Raw genomic sequence first — 24,299 nt, forward strand, 5'->3', positions numbered from 1 at the left:
TAATCAAGACATACTTATGCACACGTTTATGGCTCGTTGTGAGGACTTACACATGAACAGAGGTGACATGAGAAGGCCTGACAGAGAGTAAAAGCTTGGACATAGTTTTAATTTGCCACAATTTGAATTCATTCCCTAAGCCATATACCTGCCCATTAGGAAAAAGTGGAAGACTTATTGACTGAAGGTGTTTCAGACCAACTGCTGACCAACCATTTGGTTACCTCCAAGCATGATAATCCAGGTACAACTCTTAGGATTCTAGCCTTAAAAATACAATGAGAAAAACAAAACAGAACAAACAAACGAAAAACACCAAAAAACATAAAGAAAGAGAGAGAGAGAGAGAGAGAGAGAGAGACTGTGAGTTCAGGGTTGCATACTTTGGTATAGGTATATACCACAAAATTAGGCCAGGCAAACCACTATACAAGAAAAAGCAACAATGACAACCTCTGACATGGTGAATCTGTTCAGAGTTGCTAGAATATAATACTGAAAATGTGTTTTTCAACCCACAATTATAAAATATGCAAAGAAGTAAGAAAGCACGACTCATGAGAAAGCAGTCAATAGAAACTTCCATGAAAGGACCACAATGCTGGTCTTAGCAGAAAAAGCCTTCAGTGTAGCTATATATATTCAAAGATCTAAAGGAAACCATATTTAAGAATTAGTCATTTAGGGGCACCTGGGTGGCCTAGTCAGTTAAGCGTCTGACTCTTGATATGAGCTCAGGTCATGATCTCATGGTTCATTAGATCAAGTCATACGTCGGACTCTGCACTGACAGCTTGGAACCTGTTTGGGATTCTGCCTCTCCCTCTCTTTCTGCCCCTCCTCCACTCTCACTCATTCTCTCAATAAATAAATAAACATTTTTAAAAAAGATTCAATTAGAAGACATATCAATTAATTTATCAAGTGAAGGAAAAAAACAAAAACTTTTTTTAAAAAAGGAGTGTTAGAGGAAAACAGGGACACTTTATAATCACCTGGCACATGTCAACAAATCAAGATGATAAAACAAGTATTAATCGATCATGTCTAACAATAAGCCGCAAAATATATGAAGCAAAAACAAAATTTAAGCAAGACACAGATAAACATTCATAGTTGGAGATCTGAATACATCTTACTCAATTTATGCTACTGAAAAAATTATTATTCAAGCTCCATTAATCTGACCTAACTGAAATCATAGCAACCTTCTCCCCAACAATAACACAATGCATAGGATTTTTCGCAATGCATCTACGTTATCCAAGATAGACCATATGTTCACCTGAAATATGTTTAAAAGAACTGAAATCATTTAAGATGTTTTAAAAATGAAAGGAATTTAGAAATTAACAATAAATCAATATGGGAAATCCATTAATGTTGGGATCAACAAACATGTTAAACAAATAAGAAATCACAGGAGAAATCAGAAAATTTTTTGAGCTAAATAAAAGAAAAACAAACATATCCAAATTTATGGAATGTAGCTATAAAAGTCTTTACCTGAAATGTGTATCTTCAAACATACACATATACAGACACATATTAAATAAGAAGAATGGTCTGATATTAATTGCATAAGTCCCCAGCTTAATAAACTAAGAAAAGAAGGGGAATCCAAAGCCAATCAAGTAGAGGGGGAATATAAAAATTGGGGTAGAAATCATTAATGTAGAAAAGAACAACAGAGGTAACCAACAAAACCAAAATATAAGCAATGTTCAAAAACTTTTAGCTAGTGTGACCAAAAAATAAAAGAGAAGACACAAATTACAAAAGTGAAGCCTGGAAGAACATCACTATTGATAGTACAGAAAGTAAAAGGACTATAGTGAAATCCCCTGAACAACTTTATGGCAACAAATTATACAAATTCTATAAAATGGGGGAATGCTCATAAGACAAAATTTACCAAAACTTCATGAAGAAAAAATATAAAATATTAATAGACCTATGACCAATGAGGAAATATAATTCATAAATATGAGACTTCTCACAAGGGAAAGCCCAGACTCAAATGGCCATACTGGTTAATACCACCAACCATTTAAAGAAAACAAAACAATTCTTCACAAACTCTACCACAACAGACATGAGTAAACACTTCCCAATTCACTATGTGATCATAGGCTGATCAGATCAGACTCAGATATTACACAAAAATAAAACCACACATCAATGTCTCTTAGAAATATAAATCCCATAATCTCTACCAAATATTAACAACATAAATACAACAAAATATTTTTAAAAAGACTAAATTCACAGCCAATTTGGAATTACTCCAGCAATGATATGTTCATGTGACATTTGAAAATCAATCAGTGTCGGTCTGGGACTAGAGTGAGCTGAGTGCAGAGCTAAGCATGGTGATTTTGAACAAGTACCAAATCTGTCATGACCCAAGAGTAATCTCAAAGTTTGTGCCCAAGTGCTCCATCTAACTCACCCCAGCCTCTGCTCTGATCATTATTTTATATTTTATTAATAGAATAAAGAACAAACCCACATGATCATCCTGATAGATGTGAGACAAGGACTGGAGAAAATCCAACACCACATTAAAAAAAATTATTGGAGTGCCTGGATGGCTCAATTGGTTAAGCGCCCTACTTGATTTTGGCTCAGGTCATGATCTCACTGTCAGTTTGAGCCATGCCTTGGGCTCTTGCGCTGATAAAACGGAGCCTGCTTGGGATTCTCTCTCCATTTCTCTCTGCCCCTCCCCTCTTCACATTCTCTCTTCAAAACTAAATAAATAAACTTAAAAAAAATTGTCAGCAATCTAAGAATAGAAGGAAACTTCCTCAACAATCCAACCTGAAAAAGGGCATCTATAAAAATCCTACAGCTAAAATTATACAAAAACATTCTACTAGAATTGTAATTCAGTTTAGCAAGGCTACAGATCACAATATCAATATATAAAAAGCAATAATTTTTTTATACTATCAACAATCAGAAACTGAAATTCAAAACAATGCCACTTATTATAGCAATGCAAATATTCAATCTTGACATGATTCTGACAGAAAGATAACCAAGGACCTGTACACTAAAACTAGGAAACATTCTTGAGAGAATTTAAACAATTAATATTGTTAAGATATCAATTTTCCTAAAATGACCTAAAGATTCAATGCATTACAAATCATAGTTTTATTTATTTGGTTTTTTATTTTGTTAACAGGTTGATTAAAAAACCCACATGGAAATGCAAAAGAACTAGAGTAGTCAAAATAACTTTGTGAAAGAACAAAGTCAGATGACTGGCAGTATTCGATTTCCATTTTAACCTCTGATCTTGGAATATCAACTATACTTCTTTATATATATATATATATATATATATATATATATATATATATATATACGTATATATATATATATATATGTATATATATATATATATACACACACACACATATATATATACACACACATACACACACACACACACACACATTCTCGGACAACCACTAATATATATATAGTATATAGTATATATTAGTGGTTGCCCGAGAATTTTCAATATATATTTACAACTAACCAATGTCGACTTTCAAATAACATTGTACCATTTCATGAGTAATTTAGATACCTTGTAATAGAGTATTCTCAATTCCTCCCTCCACTCCTTAGAAGACTGCCATCATTAATTTCATTATACATTACAATCACCTAATATATTTTTACCATTATTTGAAAAGTTATCTATTACAATAAAAATAGGAAAAATAACAACTTTAATTTTGTCTTCATTTACCTCTTTTGTGACAATCTTCCTTATCTTATATGGATCTGTGTTTCTGACCTATGTATTCTTCCTTCTCCCTAAAGAACTGTTAACATTTTCTGCAGGATAGGTCTGGTGGTGATGAATTCCTTTAGATTCTGGTTGTCTGAAAAAGTCTTTATTTCCCTTTCACTTTAAAAATAATTTAGGTATAAAAAGAATTTTAAGTTGGTGGGTTGTTGGGGGGGGGTTGTTTGTTTTTAATTCTATATTTAAATATTGCAGTTTTCATTCTGTCCTTGCAGTATGGTTTCTAATAAAAAGTCTATCACAATTCTTATCCATTTCCTCTTTAAGGAATGCTATTTTTTAAATCGGGTTTAAGATTTTCTTCATATCCATTGTTTTCTGCAGTTTGAATATGCGGTGTGTCTATGTATATTTCTTTGGATATCTATCCTGCTTAGTGTTCTCTGAGCTTCTTGAATCTATAGTTTGAATCTGCCATTCATTTTGGAATGTTCTCTGACATCATTATTCAAATATTTCTTCAGCAACATTTTGTCTTTCTTCTCCTTTTGATATGCCAATTATGTATGCTATATCTTGAGAAATTATTTCATGGTTCTTGAATACACTCTTCTGCTTTACATTCTCTTTTCTTGTTGCATTTCAGATGGGGTGTTTGTATGGACATATTTTCAAGCTCATTGATGCTTACCATGGCCATTTCAAGTCTGCTGATAAGCCCATCAAAGACATTTTTTTATTTGTGTGAAAGCATTTTTGGTTTATTGTGTTTCATTTTAGTTCTTTTTTGGAGTTACCATCTCTCTACTTACAGTCAATTCTACCATATTAAGTCATAGTGATTTTAATTTTCCTATCGGGTGATCCAATCTCTGTGTCATAGCTGAGTCTGGTTTGATACTTGTTTTGTCTTCTCAAACTGTATTTTTTCTTACCTTTTTAACATGCCTTATAATTATTGTTGAAAACTGGACATATGAATTAAGAAAGAATAACCAAAATGATTTTGATGTGAGATTCATGTTAATCTGGCAAGAAGTTGGGCCATGTTTAATATTTGCTATAGTAATAGCTGTTAAGTTTCAGATTTCTCATGTCCTTTTTTTTTTTTTGTCTCCCTTGATATTTTCGGGTATTTCTAAAAACTCCTTAAATACAGCCTGTGCTTGTGGCTCTTTTAGCCACAATTATATATTGAATTATAATCCAACGTTATTATTCTAGAGCCCTGTTGATGTGATGGTAAATTGTAGGTAATGGGTAGCAATTTGTAATCTTATTATTAAATCTCAGTGTTTTAGTCGAACTTTGTTCCTGGCTTGATCTTCCAAATGTTTCCTAGCTTTCTGCTTCCTCTTGCCTTATTTGAAACAGTTTGGCTAAGTAAACCTGCAGTTGTAAAACTGTCCTCCCTCCAGGTGGGATAAGGCTCTAATAAAGTCTTTTTCCCAGCAGGGTAGGCCTTTGTTTGGTAGAATTATCTAGATATATTTCAAAATGGTTACATTTGTCTGCCATGCCAGGAATATGAGATCTTTCTTGTCTCTTCACTATTAAAATTTAGTGGGTTCCTGAGGGTGAAACCCACAAAACTATGGAGGCCCATCTAATACTGTAGCTGCCAGCAGTCTCCCCATCTCATGCTAATCAACCCTCAGCCTTCAGCAATTCACCAAAGTTACCATTTAAGTTGTCCTACCAGTTGTTGACTCCAGTAGCTTCTGCTCTAGGTAAGCATATCTCTGATGTAATTCTCTAGATCTGGCAATCTCTCCAGAATTTGGAGTGGTAATTTGCCATGGGAATCACAAATTCCTGATGAGTCCAAGAAAGTCACTGAATTTCAACTTATTCAACTTATTTTCTTGGTGTAAGTTCAGGAGTGATAATATCCAAGTTCTTGTCATGTTGTGATAAGACATGAAGCCGTAGATGAGTTTTTTAATAAAAAAAAATCAATGTTTTATTTTTCAACTATTTTTTTATATTTTAGTATGAAATGCTTTACAGATTTTCATGTCATCTTGTGCAGGGGCTATGCTAATCTTCTCTATGTTGTTTCAACTTTAGTATATGGGCTGCTGAAGCGAGCACTTGCTTTTTATTTTATATAACTATGCTGTTTGGGTGATCTGAGTTTAATGAGCCATTTGTAGTTGACTTTTTTATTTTTTAATGTTTATTTATTTTTTTGAGAGAGAGAGTGTGAGCAGGAGAGGGGCAGAGAGAGAGGGAGACACAGAATCCAAAGCAGGCTCCAGGCTCTGAGCTGTCAGCACAGAGCCTGACTCAGGTCTTGAACTCATGAACTGAGAGATCATGACCTGAGCTGAAGTCAGATGCTAAACTGACTGAGCCACCCAGGCACCCCACTTATACTTGGCTTTATTTGATGAATGGATGAGGGGTCAGAGGAGGAATTTTCTGTGTTGACAAAAGTAGAGAAAAAAAGAAGGGAGGCTCATCAGATGAACAATTGGCTAAGATAGACTGAGGGGCTGGTGGACTTATTTTTCAAAGGAGAAACACTGAGGATGCAATTGGACATGCTCAGATTCAAAACCAAAGATGTGTAAAAAAGAGAAAATGAGGGGGTGATCTCTCTAGTTCTTTCAGTCCTGTAGAGTCATTCTAGCATCTGAGGGAGATTTGGGATCATAAAAGACTGCACCTTCTGCATTGATTCCATTTTCAGCAGAAATAGTGACAGAAGCAAAGTGCATTTACGTAGATTTTTATTGGAATTCATCAATAATACAGTCAGTAAAGGGGAGGAGAAAATAGCCATGGCAAAGTGATTACTGTTTCCAGATTTGGGGTTTTTTTTGCATACATGGAAAATCTCCATTGACTGGAGATTAACCTAAATAGATGAATCAATGTGGGACTGATTTCCCATAACAGTAAACGAGCAGAGAGACAATAATATTTGTGCTAGAACTATTACTTAGACTTTGAAATACTTACAGGCTGGCATGACTTAGAAAAATTTAAATGACATATTTAAAATATTTTTTCAAGTTAACTTCTAAGTAGAATCCAGTTTTGCATTGATACGTAAATGTTAAAGCATAAGTCAAAAGAAAATGAAGTGCATTAAACTATTCTCAAATGAATGTATATGATATCGTTCTTAATTTTTTGTCTGAATTATCTAATATATACTCATAAGACCGAACTAAATGATATTTTTAATAGGAAATAGCCACACTTATCTTTTTAATATTCAGAATGTAAGCCTCCTGATGACATGTTGATTTTAACGAGTTAAATGACATTTTTATCCCACGGTCTCTAATCTTAAGAAAGGAAGCAAATTAAGAATGAAGGTGGGGACACCTGGGTGGCTCAGTCAGTTAAGCCTCCGACTTTGGCTCAGGTCATATCTCATGGTTCGTTCATTTGAGCCCTACACTGGGCTCTCTGCTGTCAGTGTAGAGCCTGCTTTGGATTCTCTGTCTCACTCTCTCTCTCCTTGCACACATGTGAAAAATAAACATTTTTTGTAAAAAAGAATGAATATGGATACATAATTATGTCTGCCATTGTAGTAGGAAAATCAGTAAAATGCCAGGGGAATTTTTTTTTCCCTGCTTGTTATTAATTGCAAACTCTAATTAAATAATACCCGGAGAACTCTAAATTAATAACAGATGACTTTGCCCCTTAGAAGCCATAGATGGGCAAATATTGGTATAAATCAGAATTATAAAATTAAGTAAAAGACATGAAGACCTATTATTTTCATAAAAATGAAGGGTCAAAACACATTTTAAATATTCTTTTTCATCTATTTTGTCATTCTTTCCATTTTATCTCACATTTTGCCCTTTGCTTTCATAAAATGTTTTATGAAATATACAAGAATGTCTCAAATGCTTCGCTATTAGATGATTAAGGGTAAAATCCAATTAACTTGTTTCTTAGAGAAAAGACTTTCTCAATATTTCATTGCTTAACTGTGAATTTCATTGCAGATTTAAATACCAAATTTATTAAATTTGCTTCTGCCAATTTGACGAAAATCAAAAGAACAAATATTGCCTTATGTATATTATGTAGTCATTTTCAAGAAGAATATTGCCTATATTGAGCAAGAGCAATGACAAAGCTTAATATCCTTCTGTTTCTTTACACAAGATTTACTGTTCACTAAACAGAATAATTACCACAGCAATTGTTAAAACACAAATACACTCAACGCACATTAATGAAGCACAAAAGAAGGCAAAGGTATTGCTATTTATCTTTCTTAAGCTTTTCAATTTAAAAATATTCAATTCTCATAATTTAGAGAAAATATGCAATTAGTGAACTTTGTTTACCTTTGACAATCTAATTAACAGTGAAAGCGTGTGGGGGATAAAAATCACTAACATTTATGCTAGATATCTGCTTATACTTCAAATAAAATTAAATCATTTATTAGGACTTAGAGTCAGCTGCACTGAGAGTTAGGAGATTTGAACTTTATCCCCAATTGTACAACCATTGTTAGGTCTTTGCACTCACTCCTTTTACTGCAAAATGACTAATAATGTAAAATTAGTCACTAATGGGAGTTAACAATATAAGTGGCCTTTTTAAATGAGCTCTTAGAAAGAAACATTAATGCATTTCAATGCTTCATTGGAATTATTATTTTTTTTCAATTCCTTAAGTGGGTTGAGAAGTTTTGAAGATTTTCTGCAATGCATCCATTCTGAGGGGCAAAAAATGAATAACTGCTTTGTTATAGTTGCAAAAGTTAAATGAGTATAATTTTTATGTTTCTTCTGTAAAACAGTGACTCACCACTGTTGATAATTCATAAAATTCTGCCATTTGTATTATTTCTCATTGTGCTTCAATCCAGAAATATCAAACTATTGTGCAAGTACTAATAATTTATTAAACAGTCCAATTTAAAATTTCCTTAAAGTGTTAAGAGTAGACTGTAAGAATAATATATGTACTAGAGACAGTTGCAATATATCATCTTTCTAAATCTGTATAATTAAAAGTAAACAGTCTTAGAATCCCAGGTCTTAATATAGTGCACTGTATGGTCAGGTGCTAATGTAAGTAGGTAGATTTGTAGATAATGCAATGACATTTGACTCTGAATTGCAATTTTGAATATTACGTGTGATTTTGAAAAATACATAGTACATAGAAATAATATATATAACTCCTTGAGGAAAACTAGAGATGCACATTTGTTCAGCGATAATACCTGCTCAGATATTACTACTTGCCCCTCACTTCACATTAATGTTGAACAGTAGTAACTCATAGAAGAAAGTACAGAATATACTCCTTACTTTGTATTTTCCTTAAAAGGTGCCATCTATGAATTCATTCATGAATGCAAATTACTATCCTTGGGATACAATTCTCTACAGACTTCATATGGATTTCCACAGGAATACACTTTCCCACAAGATAACTCTCATTATCCAAAGGAAATGCCTCTTTTTGATGGGGCACACTGAAGATGAAAGAGCGAGCTAACGTTTTTACTGATCATGTATCTTACAAGGTAACCTTGAAAAATCCTTATTATTTCCATTTTATAAATAACAAAAGTGAAAGAGAATTTAAGACATATCTTAAACATCTCAGAGATTAAAATTAATTCATATATAGGTGTGCCCGTGTGGCTCAGTTGATTAAGCGTCCAACTCTTGATTTCAGCTCAGGTCATGATCTCACGGTTCATGAGTTCAAGCCCCACATCGGGCTCCATGCTGATAGGGTGGAGCCTGCTTGGGATTATCCCTCTCTCCTTCTCTCTCTGACCCTCCCCTGCTTGCACCCTCGCTCTCGCTCTCTCTCTCAAAATAAACTTTTTAAAGATTTTTTAAGATTAATTCAAATATAGTTCTGTCAAATCAGAAATTTCTGACCATTGTTTTTATTTTATTTTAGCACAGATTGATAGACTCCATAAATTCTAAATACCTACACAGTTTGAATTTATAATTCATAACATGCATCATTTTTATGACACAGAAATGATTTTATAAATTGCTAATTTACATTTCTATATTTATAGTGCAAATGTTATGTCTTAAGTGGATATATTTTATGTTCCTTTGTAAGAATTTGAGATTAGAATTAGAACACAGAGTCAGCTTGAAACTAAAGTGCTTTCCTAATACTTATCTTACTATTGAAATGTCTTTTATAAAAAAATACTGTAAAGTTGGATTTTCTTTAGTCCAGAATAATTCATTAGTCTGAAAAGTTTTTACTTAATTGTAAAGGAATTACAGAGATATGAGGGTATATCAATGTTTCATTAATCCTAGGATCTTGTCTTGAGACACTAACTCAACCCAACAACATAAATGAAAAATATACTCCAGTAGGAGAAAAGAAACTCCCCCTAATTTTAATCTATGGACTGATATACAGATATTTTTTCTCTCTTTATGAGATAAAAGCGTATTATTTCCCCAGTAAATTTATATCTTCATATGTTTTGTGGTAGTTTGCATTATCTCTTCAAAATATTTGTTGGCTAACACACACACACACACACACACACACACACACACACACACACACAAAATCTATGCAACTCTTTCAAAGGGAAGACTGTCCTTCCTACACATTGACTTCAGGTTTGTCATGTGGCTTGCTTTGTTTGTCCAATGGGATGTAAACTTTAAGAGCTATTATTTAGTTTGCCATTGCTATTTTCCCTTTACTTCAAAATGCCAAGGGTCTTGGGCGCCTTAGTGGCTTAGTGGGTTATGCCTCCAACTCTTGATTTCAGTTCAGGTCATGATCTCACAGTTCATGGGTCTGAGCCCCATATCAGGCTCTGTACTGACAGCATGGAGCCTGCTTGGGATTCTCTCTCTCTCTCACTCTTTCTCTCTCTAACTAGATAAACTTAAAAAAAAAAAAACGTAAAGGGTCCTAGATAGTAGTTGCTTCTTTACCATTTAAGTTCTGGAGTGAAAAGGACATGATGTGGAACTTATGCTGAATAAAAAAAAAAAAAAACAAAAAACAAACCTTGTTTAACAACAGGAATTAAACTTCTGCTGTTATAAAACCACTAAAACTTAATGTTCTTTTTTTTTAAAATAGTTGTATAACTTAGACTAGCAGATTTACAAAATACTGAATTTATCTTTATTTGACAGCACTTATTTTCATTCTTCTAGCATAGTTTGTCGACATACAGTAAAAACTTACTGTCCTCAATTGCTAACCAAGATAAGATTTATATATTTTCTTAAAATAATACACACACAAATAATTAAAAGCTAAAATACACTTACAGATTTGATGACAAATCTGGTTATACTTAGCCGCCTCTTATTTTACTTTGTTGGAATACCTCATGATAAAAAATAATTGACCACAAACTACATTATTCCCAATGTGCCACTGAATCTTAGAGAATTAGTACCTCTCCTTGATTTATGGTTCCAGTCTAATTTCACAGAGCTCTATCAGCAAACTCATTTTGACACTCTTGAGCTACAACTATAGCAATTCATTTACAACATTCCCCAAACAAATTTCAACTTCACTAACAGATTGTGCTTGGCTGAAGCTGTTGGTGATTTAAAATAGCTGGAATCCTAATGTAAGTTTATAATGAAATGTCTGACAAGACTCTAACATGGGAGTCTCCTAATGATTTTGTAATGTTTTGACAATCTTGAAAATATGTTTTAAAAAAAGCTAGCAAATGCAAGTTTTCCCTAAGCAAAATATCCCATCTGTTCAAAGAAAATCTTTCAAAATACCAAAAGCACTAACCACAGTATAGGAAGAAGTTGTATGATTTCATTTCTTTAAATAAATGATTCTTTGAAGAGATAAATAATAGGAATTGTAGAAACCTTTAAGAACTTAAGTTTATAATGCAACTGACTAGTAACCTTTAAAGGTAAGTGACTAAGGGAATTGTTAAAGATCCCTCAACTGTGGCAAAATGTGTCCTGAATGCTTTGATTAGAGGAGCTGAAAGGGGTATTTAAAACCTTATTAGTTTAAAGCACAAAGAAAAAAAGTGAGTTTTATACTAAATAGGATACCGAATGGGCTCCCTTTAGACCATTATTATGAACATTTATCATTTCTCGCTCCAGTTGAGGGAATTTTGATAATTCCCTCTATAAGTCACCTTTAAAGCTATTCTGCCAAGCTGATGAGGCCCCAATATTGATTTGAGTTGTCCACAGGTTAACTCAGATGATTGCAAATTACTCAGAGTTCCATGTTCTATTCTGAGCTTCCCATCTGTATAACCTCTAGAGAAGGTTAAAATTAACACCTATTTTGTACACAGAGATTTTTCCAGTTTACAAAGTTATATCACATACTCAATTCCATATAATAAATATGTACTTAGCTTCTCTTCTTCAAATATAATGAAACTGAGTCCCTAAGAGCTTAAATAATCCATATTGTTAAATTGTGTGAGAATTTTTAAAGCGGGTTCATTAAAATGCCCTCCCTCCCTCCCACTTTCCTCCCTTTCTTCCTTAATTCTTTCTTTCTATAGAAATAACTAAAGATTTTTTCTTATAATTATGCTTTTAGTTTTTTTAATGTTTGTTTATTTGAGAGTGAGACGTGCATGCACACGTGCGAGCTGGGAAGGGGCAGAGAGAGAGGGAGAGAGAGAGAATCCCAAGCAGGTTCTATGCTGTCAGCAAAGAGTCCCACGGGGGCTCAAACTCACGAACTATGAGATCATGACCTGAGCTGAAATCAAAAGTTGGACACACAACTGACTGAGCTACCCAGGCTCCCCATCTTATAATCTTGCTTTTAAAAGCCAGCAAATAAAGTTGTTCCCACTATCATAAATTACTAAAAGAAGTGTACAAAATTGTTAATTTAAATTTATGTTTAGCAATTAAGAATATTTTTATGTACACTTCATTTATTTTATTTTTTTTAATAATTTTTTTAACGTTTATTTATTTTTGAGACAGAGAGGGACAGAGCGTAAACGGGGGAGGCTCAGAGACAGGGAGACACAGAATCTGAAACAGGCTCCAGGCTCCGAGCTGTCAGCACAGAGCCCAACGCAGGGCCCAAACTCACGGACCGCGAGATCGTGACCTGAGCTAAAGTCAGCCGCCCAACCGACTGAGCCACCCAGGCGCCCCTGTACACTTCATTTAAATTAGACATGCTTATTAAAATTCAAAACAAATATTTCTCTTATTTATTAGGCTTCATTTCAGCCAACACATTTTAGGACTATATTTTTTTGCTTATGTTACATGTTCAGGGAAAATCACCTATGGATCTCATAGTCTATCAGTCCATGTTAGCAATTCCACTTTAGGAAACTTAAGTAGAAGCAAATACCATATTTCCATTGGTGGGTTTGTAAGTTTTGTTGATTCAGAGAGCAACACTTAATGTTCAAAGGTAGATTAACCCTGAACTGAATTCATCTTAAACTATAGTGCCTCTCACTTACCAAGGCCCCTTTCAAATTGTCATTTTTATAGCTAATTTTATAACTATGTGTTATTTTATTTTTAATGAGATTCCCCAAATTATAATAAATTTTAGGTTCCAAATGTGGATAATCTGTTAGTTATCATCTATATTAACACAAATTGAAAAGCTTCCCAGTAACTTTAAAATTTGTCACATGTGTGCCCTTTAATCTAAAATTGACATCAGTATTGAGACAGATTAAAGAGATTATTTCTAAAGGTTAGCAAAAAAAGGGGAGTGAGGGGTGACCATAAAATTTACAATCCAAAGCAGGTCACTTTTCAAAGGATCATATCTATCTCAGACAAACTAAATATATAATTTCTTGCACTCATCTAGAATGTTGATTTTCTGAAATTGTTTCTCTCAGTTTCCTAAGTTTCTTTGCACACAGGTATAGACAACTGCATTAAAAATTCAGCATTTAGTGGTATAAAGTAAGAGAAGAAAAGATTCAGGAGGGTCTGTGGATGTTTGCTTTGCTTTTTTTTTTTTTTGGCCAGATGTTTTCTAATATGTCAGGGTGTGTGAATTAAAGGTGTACTTGTCCTGTGTCTCTCATGGTTATGGAACTAGAATAAATAGAAGTCAAGAACTAAATTTGAGTTCAGTGTAAGGGAGAATTTCTCCTCCCTCTTCAGAACTAAAACTACCCAACAACAGAAAAATCTTTCTTGTGAAGCCATATGTGCTTTGTCACAGTAATACATTAACAGAAATAAAATGTCCCATTAAAAGATGAAAAAGGATGAAAAATCTGTGTCCACTGGGAAAAGTCATATGAGTTCCATGATCTGCTGTAGATCATATAGAGGTTAATAGGTTTGGCTCCATAGTCAGACATACTAGATTTGGATTTTAACTTTCCCCTAAAAAGTGCAGAATCTCTAAAAGAAAATATAAGTTAATGCCTAGAGACTACTTAGATCTTATTTGTCTTATTGCTAAGATGTCATTTAGAGCTAGAGCACAACACTTATCTACTCCAGAAATGATCATTTTTTATCTGAGAAGCAAAAGTGTTGAAGGTATAAACCCTTTAGTTTGCCTTGTGCTGCAATAAGCTCACACACACAAACACAAAATCAGCTGGCTTAAGAAATTAAGAAAATGTCTCACCTCACAAGCAAAGAAATGTAAAGCAAAGGATGGATCCAGAGAAATTACCTAATGTTAGATTCATAATCTCTTTCAAAAAGTCATGTACTTCTAAAGTCCCCCAGCACCATCTATCGGATGCTTGATCATGATGTCAGTTTACTCTGGGGAGGAATAGCCATGAACTTTTAATCTGTAGCATCAATAGTTACAAGTACCCAGCATAGCTCTTCACATTAAGGGAGGAAAGGCATGTCATGGAAATGGAAGACAACTTTAAGTCTTCACATTGCTCAAAGGTATTTTAAATTGGGGAATGAAACCTTACTCATATATTGAATTCAAGAAACAAACAAGCATAGGTAAAAAAATTAAAAAAAGAGAGAGAGGCAAACCAAGAAACAGACTCTTTAACTATAGACAGCAAACTGATGGTTACCAGAGGTAGGTGGGTGAAGGGATGGGTTAAATGGATGATGAGGATTGAGGTGGGCACTTGTGATGAGCACTGAGTGATGTTCTGAAGTGCTGAATCACTAATGTTACACTGCATGTTAACTAACTGGAATTAAAAAAATACTGAAAAAAATTTGGTAAATGAAATCTTAGATAACATTGTGTCCCTCCTATAAATAAATGTGAATGTGTTTCTACAATCCTGAAAACAAAATAATCACTAAAATTTCATCATATAATAATAATAACCTAAGGTAGTTTGAACCTTACATTTTGATTTTATAGCATTCCACATATTGTGAAATCAATAAATATGGAAGATCTTACCAAATTTTTGAGCTAGTAATCACTTCTTCTAGTATCCTTATACACTTTTTTTTCTGCTGCATTTGCAGTCTAATTGACAAATAAAAATTGCACACATTTATGCTGTATAACTTGATGACATGATGATTTATGTATATATTGTGAAATGATTACCATAATCAAGCTAATTAACATATCCCTTACCTCACATGCTTGTGATGAGAACACTTAAGATTTACTCTCTTAGCAAATTTCAAGTAACCACAGTCACCATGCTGCACATTAGATCACCAGAACTTCATCTTATAACTCAAAATTTGCACTCTTTTACCATCATCTCCCAATTTCTCCCACCCCCCAACCCCTGGTAACCAACATTCTATTCTCTAGTTCTATGAGTTTGATTTTTTTAGATTCCACATATAAGTGAGATCATACTTTCTATGTTTGACTTACTTCACATAGCATAACTTTCTTCAGGTTCATCCATATTGTCGCAGATGACAATTATTTTTAATGGCTGAGTAATAGTCCATTGTGTACATATATCTCATCTTCTTTTCCATTCATCTGTGAAGAAGGACTGATGTAGTTTTCACATCTTGGGTATTGTGAATAATGCCACAATGACCACAGGAGTACAGATGCTTCTTGGAGAAATTGCTTTCATTTCTTTTGGATATATATCCAGAGTGGCACTCCTGCATCATACGGAAGTTTTATTTTTAATTTTTTAAGGAAGCTCCATACCATTTTCCATATTGGCTGCACCAGTTTACATTCCAGCCAACAGTGCACAAGGATTTCCTTTTCTGCACATTCTTGCTAGCATTTGTTATCTCTTCTCTTTTTAATAATAGCCATCCCAGCAGGTATGAGGTGATATCTTCTTGTGGTTTTGATTTGCATTTTCCGGATGATTAGTGATTTTGAGTACCTTTTCATATACCTGCTGGCTATCTGTATGCCTTTTTTGGAAAATGACTAAGCGGGTCATTTGCCCATTTTTCTCAGGTTTCCTACAGTTGTATTAGCTCCTTATATACTTTGGATACTAACCTTTTCCTATAGGTATGGTTTGTAACTATTTTTCCCATTCTATAGGTTGTCTTTTCATTTTTTGGACTGCTTGGTTGCTGTGCACTAGCTAAAAAGCTAAAAAAGTTTGAGAGAGTCCCACTTGTTTACTTTTGCTTTAGTTGCCTGTGCTTTTGGTGTCACATCCACAAAATCATTTCCAAGACCAATGTCAAGAAGTTTTCCCCTATGTTTTCTTCTAGCAACTTTATGGTTTCAAGTATTAAATCTTGGACTGCTAGGTCAGGAAACAAGCATTTGATGCAAGTTAGCAGCTATCTGGGGGACACCAAACATAATACTGGCCTAAGAGATATCTTGTTGCTTGTATTACTTTAAATGTAAAATTCAGGATTATCAGATAATACCACACGTCTTCAAAAAGGAAAAGGGCCATTTATTTAAATTGTCCTTTTTATATGGATTTATTTATACATGTATTGGTATGTTTATGTATATAAAAGAGTGTAACACAAGAAACCTGGGAATTTTCACTTCTCTGGAACCGAGGCATCCCCGGTGTGATTTTTTTGTGTGTGTTTGCTCATGTTTACGATTGTCTATAACTGCAAAATATTCAAAGTTTTATAAAAGCACAAAAACAAAAAGACCCTTTGACAATACAACTTCAAGTAAGGCATAAATTTTGCCATCTAGTAAAATATGCAGGATGTAAAAATTGCTTTATTACTATTGCAACTTGAGAACAAATTGTATTGTTTCTGATTTACATCATCAATTCCCTCCTTCCAATAATATGTAAGTGTCCTTTGAAAGAAATAATTCTTGACATAGACCAATGAGTATATCTGTTGAATATATATTATTCCATATAATGATAAATAATCACATTGTTTAAAGATTTAAAATTCACTTTTCAGGTTCATTACACAATATTTTTACAACACTGATTTTACACTTAGAATTAAAGAATTTTGAAAAAAAACAATAATTACGTATATGAACAATTTTTTTTGAAACTTACATTTAATAATCTGTACCTTCTCAATATTTCTTTTTGCCTTAATCCCACTGGGAAGGAAATAATTATTAGCTTTTAGTATCAGACTCACTTTTAAAACTTTTTAATTTTATTTTTTAAATTTACTTTAAAATAAATTTTACTTTAAAATAACAATGATGTTGTATAGAAGGTTATGATAAGGATCAAGCTAGCATTCTTCCACAACTCCTCCCCATTATAGATCCTGTGTGTCTATGGTCTAGTTAGCAAGGCTCTAAAGGATATGATTTGATTTCTATCTTTACTTTCTTTTTTCTTCCTTGAATTAAATGAGAGCATCTTTTATAAAATACATACATATATTAATTAATTTATTAGCAATTAAATTTTTGGGGAAGACACAGGAGATTTTTATATATATTTCAGGAATAGTAAAGCAATTCAGTTGAGTTCCTCAGGCAACGCATCCATAATCATTAAGGAGTGGTAGGAGGATACATGTTTTGGGTACTCTCATGCTTGACTGATATTAGAGGCTGAGGGAAAACTCTGAGAGGTCCAAGATGGTTTAACCCTAAGATATATTCAATGTGTTTCCCACATGTGGTTATGGAACATTAAAATAAGAAAATAAAAATGTAAGCAATATTTTATTTTTTATTATATTTTAGTTGTTCTTCCCTTTGGCTAGGACCAGCGTATGGAATTTAAGGACTCACTGCATGGAAAGAAATGTGTCATGCCTCAGAATTTTAGAACTATTAGGAATTTTAAACATTATCTATAGAATTAACTTCATTTATAAAGTGAGAAAGCCGAGCCTGCAGGAGTTTCTACCATCAGACAATAATCCTAGTAAAGATCTTCAGCACTACTCTTGGATCCACTTTTCTCTGTTGTTTTTAAAGGGAGTTTTCTATTCATTCTTCAGGTGAAATTATAGCTTATTGATTGCCACTATACTGTTCTAGTCACCATTAAAAGAAGTGGATATTTACAGCCTGCCCTGTAAATAAAGTGACTTAACTATACTCATAGAATCTCAAGTGATTAATAGTAGCTCTCCTTTGAGTAGAAAAACAGAGTGTTTTAAATATGGAAATCTTGCTCCTTTTTGTTGATTAAAATCATTAATGTATCAGACTCCAAGTTTTTATTTTCATAGTTATTTTTATCCCACCCAAATTAAGGTTTTAATAAATATCAATGAATTTACTTTTAAAGGAAACACTTCATCCTGGTTTAAATATAAGTAAACCAAATTACCAAACCAAACGTACAAGAATCTATAAAATTTATAGTTATCAATGCTTAACTTGCCTATAATTCTTTCTTATTAACCTTCTTGTGTCAGCCCACTCTGATCCTCTTTAAGTGCATTTGCAGTGTTTCAGAATGTTTATATTTCTACTTTACAATTTTTTTAAAGATTTTTATCAGATGTTTTGGTTTTGAAAGCAACTAGCCTCCATTTTCTGCTCTACTTGCTCCTGAGCAGTAGGCTTCTTATCTAAGGATTTGCAGAGGTATTCCATTATTGTGTTTGTGGCATAATTCTGCATTCTCCTTTATTTGCAAATCATTCTCATACGTCTCTCTTCTTTCACTAGGATAATGTTAGTTTTACTCAGACTCTTCCCTGATTTTAGTAGCTAGATCTGTGATGCCAAGTGAACTCCTCAGAAATTCTCATTACAATCAATCCACAAATACCTCTTCTTAAAGGTTATGCAGTAAGTCATCAACCTTAAAATTTTAAGAATAGTCCTAATGCTTAGAAATACAACCAGCATATGTTTTAAAACACTGTCCCATGCAATAAATTATTTTAGAAACAATGAACAGATAAATGAGTTATTCATCTTTGTAGCATAGTAATATGCACCATGTCTGAAATGGAGTTAATATTTAGCAATGTTCATTGAAAGAAATATGAACTGAATGAGCCACAATTCATTCAGCATTCTTTATATGAAGGTTATAATTCAGAATTCTCCTCCAGAAGATATTTTTCACTTTAAGATTCTTAAATTTTTCTTTAAACTCTGTTCTTAAAGTTATGATTAAGTGAAGCTTCAGAGTTCATATTAGCTTCCATAATATATAGACTTGCCTGCAATGGATATTTAGGAACTAGATCCATGAAATGACATTTATTGTTATTTCATCATTATATATTTCATTTGTCTATAGACAGAAGGATAAAAATATTCTACCTTTTTAAAACAGCCTTGCAAAATCATCTATATTTATTATTTCACATTTTTTGTTCTCTTCCTCTAAGGAGTTCAAGATGCTTTACCAAAAGTTGTGTTTTGGTTTTTTTGGTTTTTTTTGTTTTGTTTTTTTACTTTAATGATAAATCACATAGAACACATCTGACATAGGTAAATATGCATACAATCATACTCAAGGCTGCTTTCCCTGTTAAAAACTTAATGTATTCAAATCATTGAATCTCATAAAAGCCTAAGACAAAACCACTGAATAGATCATAGATTGCCCCTAAGAAAGTCAGTACCAAAGGCTATTTCTTACTGGCTTACACTAGCAGTAATTAGACTTTGTTTTTTTAACCTATCAGATTTACCTGGAGTTGGGGTGGGAATGTTTAATTCAATTTTGGTGTGATGAATTTGTCTAAATTCTACTCAATCTTTATTTTTTAAAAAGTGGCATAAAGGTAAGAGGTCACAAAGTCTAACATTTCAAAATATCATGTGCAAAAAAGTTTAGGAATAAAGTTATGCATAATGATTATTCATTATCATATATACTAGTGATAGTCTATGATCTAACATAAACATTACATATAAAAATATTTTTCTACCAGTCATATTAATTATAAAAAGGTACAGTATAGATAAAAACTTTGAGATTGCAGGTAACTGGAATTTTTATATATTACTGGAAGAAATAAAGATGGAAATTTAGGAATTCTAAAACCATTCATAACTTTTTTTCCTCATCCCTACACTTCTTACTTCGGTGTTAAGAAAAATATAAAATGAAGAAAAAATATAAAGACATACAGCAAATTTTATGAAGGTGGAAAACTAGAGATAAACTAAATGGTCAGAGACAGAAAACAGATAACTAAATATAGTACAGTATAGCCACTTAACAGAGTAGTGTGTAAGCGCGCTATTAACTAATAACAGTAAACTCAAGAATGTTCAGGATACATACACCATAAGTGAGAAAAAGTAAATTACAAAATCTTATTACACTATTACTGAAATAGTGCAGAGAATTTATAGGCCCACTGACAACACATGAAAGAAATCACTCTATTACTCTGAATAATTATCACCTTTTCCTTTAACTCCCACATCTATTTGGCTACCGCTCCATATCATTCTGCCTCCCCTCCTTTAAACTTTATCTCTAGCACATTCCCTCTGCTTTTGTTATAGTTTTATATATTTTAAATATATAAAACTCTGCCAGCACAGAGCCCAATGCGGGACTCTAACTCACGAAACTGAGAGACCATGACCTGTGCTGAAACCAAGAGACAGTTACCCAACTGAGCTACTCAGGCACCCATTTAGCTGATTCTTACTAATCTTTTAGGATTCTTTTCAAGTGGTCATCTCCTCTTGGCAGCTTCCTTGCCCCATACTTTCTACCACTCTAATTATATTAAATATCCCATTTTAACCTACAATAGCTTCCTGAGGAAGTTGTTATCATCATATTCTAAGTTCTAGGATAGAAGCAGCATATGACAAACCATCAACACATTTATAATAATTAAGTCAAATAGGGACAAACAAAGTTTTATGTCTAGGGGCACCGGGGTGGCTCAGTCGGTTAGACATCTCTTGGTTTCAGCTCAAGTCATGATCGCACAGTTTATAGGTTCGAGCCCCTCATCTGGCTTTGTGCTGATAGCTTGGAGCCTGAAGCCTGCTTCAGATTCTGTGTCTCCCTCTCTCTCTCTGCTGCTCCTCCACCCACGCTCTGTCTCTCCCTCTCTCTCCAAGATCACTAAACATTAAAAAATTTTGGGGCAACTGGGTGGCGCAGTCGGTTAAGCGTCGGACTTCAGCCAGGTCACGATCTCGCGGTCCGTGAGTTCAAGCCCTGCGTCGGGCTCTTGGCTGATGGCTCAGAGCCTGGAGCCTGTTTTCGATTCTGTGTCTCCCTCTCTCTCTGCCCCTCCCCTGCTCATGCTCTGTCTCTCTCTGTCCCAAAAATAAATAAATGTTGAAATAAAAAAATTTTTAAAAAAATTTTTTTAAAAAAAGAAAAGAAAGTTTATGTCTTAGTATAGTTCAATATTACTAAGACATATTTCAATGTACCTCTTATGATTTTATAAAAAAAAAATTGGAACAATAAACCTTCAGTGACTTATAAATAGAATGTTTAATGCCAAAAAAAAAAAGCAATCAGGATAAAAGGTCAATATAAAAAGAAGAAAATAAAATCTATATATTCTCAGTGAACAATAGGAAATTTAAATTTTTTAAAAAGTACCACTTGTATTTTTAAAAGTACATCAAAAACACAAAACAATTAGGTGTGCATTTAATTAAATATGTGCACGATATATTCTAATAACTACAAAATACTGATGAAATCAAAGAAGGTCTAAATAAATAGCCTGTGTCCATAGATTATAAGACTCAACATTGTGAAGTTGCAAATCATCCCCAAATTGATCAACAAATTAAACACAATCATAATTAACATCTAAGAAGGAATTTTAGTGAAATCTCTAGAAGTTGAATTTAAAACTTATATGGACGGAGGGGCACCTGGGTGGTTCAGTTGGTTAAGCATCCGACTTTGGCTCAGGTCATGATCTCAAGGCTCGTGAGTTCAAGCCCCACATAGGGCTCTGTGCTGACAGCTCAGAGCCTGGAGCCTGCTTCAGAGTCTGTGTCTGTGTCTGTGTCTCTGTCTCTGCCCCTCCCCCACTCACACTCTGTCTCTATCTGTCTCTCAAAAATAAATAATGAAAAAAATTTAAACTTGTATGGACGGGTAAAGGATCAAGAATAACAAAAATGCTGTGTCCCATACTACCTGATGTCAATTTTTACCATAAAGCCACAACAATCAGTGGACTATGGTTGTGTACTAAGAATTGACAAACAGATCAATGGTACAGAGTAGAAATACATCCATATATGTGCAGTCAACTGATTTTTGACAAGGTTGCTGTTATAGCCTCTTTGGGCTGCCATAACAGAATATCACAGACCAGATGGTTTCAACAACAGAAAGCCCCTTCCTTCCCCCTGCCACACACACAGTTCAGGAGGCTGCATCAAGGTGCCAGCAGGGTCGGTTTCTGATGAAGACTCTCTTTGTGTTTGCAAAAGGCTACCTTGTTGTGTCTTCACATGGCTTTTCTGTGTGGCAAGTGTTGGAGAGAGAGGTCCCTGGTATCTCTTTCTCTTCTTGTAAGGACACCAGTTCTGGCAGAGTAGGTCCTCACCCTTATGGCCTGTTTGACCTTAGCTCCTTCAAAGGCCTATCTCCAAATATTGGGGATATTGGGGATTAGGGATTCAACATAAGAATTTAGGAAGGACACAATTCAATTTATAATAGGTGCCAAATGAAGAAAGATAGATTTTTGAAAAAAATGATGTGTGAACAACTGGATATTCATGTGAGAAAGATTGATTATATTGGTCCATATATATCTATATTCTATATATATATCGCTCTATAGATATATGTCCATGTATCTATATCTATATACCTATATAACTATATATATATTATATACACATATATATAATTAATGCAGTGTGGATTTTAGATCTCAATTTAAAATCAAAAAATGATGGGGCGCCTGGGTGGCGCAGTCGGTTAAGCGTCCGACTTCAGCCAGGTCACGATCTCGCGGTCTGTGAGTTCGAGCCCCGCGTCGGGCTCTGGGCTGATGGCTCAGAGCCTGGAGCTTGTTTCTGATTCTGTGTCTCCCTCTCTCTCTGCCCCTCCCCCGTTCATGCTCTGTCTCTCTCTGTCCCAAAAATAAATAAACGTTGAAAAAAAAAATTTAAAAAAAAAAATGATAAAACTACTAGAAACCAAATATAACAGAAAAATCTTTGTTACTTTGGGTAAGGATAAAGGTAAAGATGTTTTAGATATAACGCCAAGAGCAGAATTAATAATAACCAACCAAAAAAAAAAAAGATAAGTTGTACACCATCAAAAATGAAAAGCAAATCACTGGAAGAGAAGAGTTAAGGAGGACAAATCATAATAGCTGCAGTAATACTTGCAAATCTGGAAATATTTTTTACCAACCCCTAAATAAACATAGTTTCCTATTTATTTTATCACCCTTCTTAAGCTCTACTCCCAGTATACAACCAGTGATAGATATATGATTATATTACAATATATTTAAAAAATAGTTATATTAAGAACAAATTATTAGGTCATAGTTATCTAATGGGGGTCACCAATATTTTTCTTTAATGATGCAGAGAGAAAGTATTTTAGGCTTTGCAGGCCATAAATCTCTGGTGGAACTAAACTTTGTCATTAGACCCCAGACCAGCCATAAGTTAGTAAATGAATAGACATGGACAAGTTCCAACACATTATATTTACAAAAATACACTTATTTTATGAACCAGCCTCGGTTCATAGTTGGTTGAAAATTGCTACAAGATCAATGACAGCTAAAGAAAAATCTCTTCTTGGTGACTAACAAGTAACATAAAATCAGGAAAATGATATACTACTTTGAATACTGAAGTGTTTTTGTAAATACTATGAGTTTTTATTGTTTTGTTTACTTTTGCTCTTCATGTATTGTAGTGAAAGAATGCTAAACTAAGAGTTTCACTTTCTGATGTTTTTACTTATTAAATTTTCTTTGAATCAGTTAAATTTTCTGATCTTAGTTTCTTATGCAAGTGAAAAAATGTGGTAATAATCATGAGGTTTACAGAACTCAAAAATCACTTGTAATCTAAAAAGCATTACATACAACCTAGCCTTGATTTTTTTTTTGTGCCCTCCTCTACCCTTCCTCATAACTGCCTCACTTATAACTCTGACTAAACTGTTAAATATACTGACAAGTGCTGTTACACTGCATTCTACCTTATCTTCACAGGGTTAATTCTCTCTTCATTGATACAACTGTTACCTACATGCCAATATTGTTTAAGTCAATGTCTT

The 24,299-nt window shown here is 33.6% G+C and overlaps 1 non-coding gene across 1 annotated transcript; it reads right to left on the bottom strand.

Moving 5' to 3' along the window:
* Window positions 1-5,757: 5,757 nt before the first annotated feature.
* LOC125147102 (U6 spliceosomal RNA) lies at window positions 5,758-5,863 on the bottom strand. The gene has a single exon (XR_007145008.1). It is a non-coding gene; the product is annotated as a U6 spliceosomal RNA (small nuclear RNA).
* Window positions 5,864-24,299: the final 18,436 nt, after the last annotated feature.

Source organism: Prionailurus viverrinus, chromosome A1 (assembly GCF_022837055.1).
Source record: "Prionailurus viverrinus isolate Anna chromosome A1, UM_Priviv_1.0, whole genome shotgun sequence".
Taxonomy (NCBI): Eukaryota; Metazoa; Chordata; class Mammalia; order Carnivora; family Felidae; genus Prionailurus; species Prionailurus viverrinus.